The sequence below is a fragment of the Echinops telfairi genome, unplaced genomic scaffold (genome assembly GCF_000313985.2).
Source record: "Echinops telfairi isolate 266 unplaced genomic scaffold, ASM31398v2 ScPeMD7_5592;HRSCAF=6446, whole genome shotgun sequence".
Classification (NCBI taxonomy): Eukaryota; Metazoa; Chordata; class Mammalia; order Afrosoricida; family Tenrecidae; genus Echinops; species Echinops telfairi.
The window spans coordinates 11,233,498-11,236,699 of record NW_022109491.1 but is presented as its reverse complement, the minus strand read 5'-3'; positions in this window follow the sequence as shown (position 1 = coordinate 11,236,699).

The following is a 3,202-nucleotide window of genomic DNA, read 5'->3' as shown; positions in this document are numbered from 1 at the left end:
GAATTTGGGAGTTTTCGGTCTCTTTCTGGAATAGTCTGTGTAGACTTGGTGGCAACGCTTCCCTGAACTTTGTAGACTTCCCCTGGGAAGCCTTCTGGTCCTGAACGTTTCTTGTTGGGAAATGTCTTGGCAACTTTCTCTGTTTCTTCTTTGTTTGGGGTCTGGTCAGGTTTTCTACATTCCGTTGCATTAACTGGGTAAATGGTGTCTTTCTAGGCGTTTGTCCATTTCTTCTAGATTATCAGACTCGTTGGAGTAGTCTTTCACAGGACGGTCTTATTCTTTTTATTTCATTCTCTTGTGACGTCGCCCTTTTCATGTCTAATTCTAGATATTTGATCTTCTCTTTCTTTTGTTAAATTTGCCAGCAGTTTATCGATTTTGTTCATCCTTTCAAAATGGCAACTTCTTGTCTTGCTTTCCCCCTTGTTTTTCTGTTTTCCAATGTTTATTTCTGCTCTAATCCTTATGCTTTATTTCTTGTGTTCTTGGAGGGTTTATGTTGTTGCTCTGGTTCTAAGTGTTGGAGCCGTTGGGTTAAGGTGTTGATTTTGGATCGCTCCTCTGTTTTCCTGTGTATGTCGATTGCTATAAATTGGCATTTGGCTGTGTCCCAAAGGTTTTGGCATGATGTGTTATTGTGCTCATTTATTTCAAGGGATGTCTTAATTTCATCCCTTATTTGATCTGTGACTCAGTCATGTTTAAGTAGTATGTCGTTCAGTCTCCATGTGCTTGTCTCTATGTTCCTGTTTTGTCTATTGTTGGTTTCCAGCTTTCTAGCACTGCGATCTGTTGTTTTTGCTTGTTGAGGCTGAACATAGGATCTGTTCTAGACTATGTGCTGTGCATGCTGGAGAAGAATGTAACTGTGTTGCTGTAAAGCTCTGGACATGTCTAGGGGTTTGAGCTGGTTGATTTTGTTGTTTGAATCATCTGTTGCTTTGTTGAGTTTCTTCCTGATCATCTCTCTTTCCTGTGTTGAATTCTCCTACTATCATGGTGGAGCTGTTTGTTTCTGTTTACAACTCTATGAGCATTTAATGGATGTTTTTTGAGTGTCTTCCATTGATTATGTATGTGTTTATTAAGGGTATGTGTTCCTGTTGTATTGTTTCTGTAATCACTCTGCAGTGTCCATTCTGGTATCTCAAGATGTTACTTACCTGGAAACCTACTTATCAGAGATTAATATTGCCACTGCTGATTTTTCATGGTTGCCATGGACTTGGTAGATATTTTGCACTGTTCTTCAGGGTTTTTTAGTGTATTTTTTTCTTGGAATTTATGGTGTGTCTCTTATAGGCAGCACATAAATGAGCTTTATTTTCTAATCATGGACTTATGCAAGTTGTTGTTGTCATTCTGCTGTTTGTGTTTGGTTCCTCCCCCCCCTCCCCACTTTAGGTGGATTTGTGGGTGTCTGTTTCTCCTCTGCTTCTGTGCTGTCTTCAGGGCTGCTGCTTCCGTTGTATTGTTTTCTGGGTGCTATTGTCTTGTCTAGTGCTCTCAGTTTTGTGCTGTTGTTGCTGATTCTATCCATAGCAATCTGAATAATACTTTTTGTAACGCTGACCTTATTTTTATGACTTCTTTTAGCTTTCCCTTGTCTGAAAATGCCTTTATTTCCCCTTCATATTTGAGAGATAATTTTGCTGGATATAAGATTCTTGGCTGGCAGTTCTGTTTTGTTTTTTTCTTTCAGAATTTTAAACGTCATTTTATTGTCTTCTTGCATGCATAGTTTCTGCTGAGAAGTCCATTTATTCTCCTCAGTTTTCCTCTGTGGAGGACAGCTCTTTATTCTCTAGCTGCCCTCAGGACTCTTTCCCCAGATATGTCATGATGCCTTTCCTTCAGGATTTATCCTACTTGAGGATCTCTCAGATTCCAGAATGGTTATTTTCTCCTCCCTTGTGATGCTAGGGACATTTTCTTTTATGATTTCTCATGCTAATTTCTCTGTAAAAAGTTTTTTCTTATTCTAGTATCTCATTGAGCTATAGGTCATTTCTCTTGATAGTGTCCCACATCCTTCTCAGGTTTTCTTCTGATTCCTTAGCTGTGTGTGTGTGTGTGTGTGTGTGTGTGTGTGTGTGTGTGTGTTCCTCTTGGCGATTGTAGTCATAGTGGTTGTCTTCAAGCTCACTGATTCTATTTTCCTTTTCTTCCATTCTATTCTTTGTGTTCTTTACTATGTTGCTGTGTTAGTCTGGGTAGACTAGAGAAACAAACCGATAGACACACATATGTGTAGAGGAAATAGCTTTATAGACAAGAGCAATGAATATTGAGAAAACATCCCAGCCCAGTCCAGATCAAGTCCATAAGTCTGATATTAGCCCATATGTCTGATACCAATCCATAAAGTCCTCTTAAGACTCATGAAACACATGGAAGGACACCAAATTCAGAAAGATCACAGGCCAGTGAGTGGGAAGTCTTGTTGGTCCATTGGCATTGTAAGCATCTCAGCACTGCCAGGGGTCTCCACGGGGCTGCTCCAGCTCAGGGCACTAGTGTAGTTCCATGTGTCTTGTCAGTTGCAATGTCTCACAGGGAGTGAGCAGAGAGAGAGAATCTCTCCCACCTCCAAGGAAGAAATCCAGGAATTTCCAGTATCCTCAGGAGAAGGCCATGTCCACACAGAGTCCTCATGGTTATCACCTGATGGACAGGCTAGACTCCACCCCTTCACTCTTAATCCTCTCAAATTGACAAAGGATTGTATAACTACCACAGTCACCTAATTCTGTTATTTCATTGTTTATCTTTTGGGATTCCTTTTGGTTTAAGGATTTAGTATTTCAATTTCTTCCATTGTTCTCATGAGTGTTTCTTACATGTCTTGAACTGACCCAAACATTGTTCTTCTGAATTATGTTTCTGGTCATTGCAGGGCCTCTTAGTCATAGTACTCCATTGGGTTTGAGTGATTTTCAGTAGTTTGTTTATCTTTTTCTTGATATTTTGTGTTTATTGTGGTTGAAAGCTGTTTTCTTGGCATTGTGGTACAGCTACTGGGTCAAGTAGATGCAGTTGGCCTTGTCTAGAATTGGGTGAGGGGTCTAATAGGGGCTGAAAAACATATGGGGGTGAAATGGAGAAAAGAGGAGAGAGATGAGTAAGTGGGGAAAATGAGGGGGAGGAAGAGCGAATAAGATAAAATAATAATAGAATAAGAAATAGAAATAGAATACAA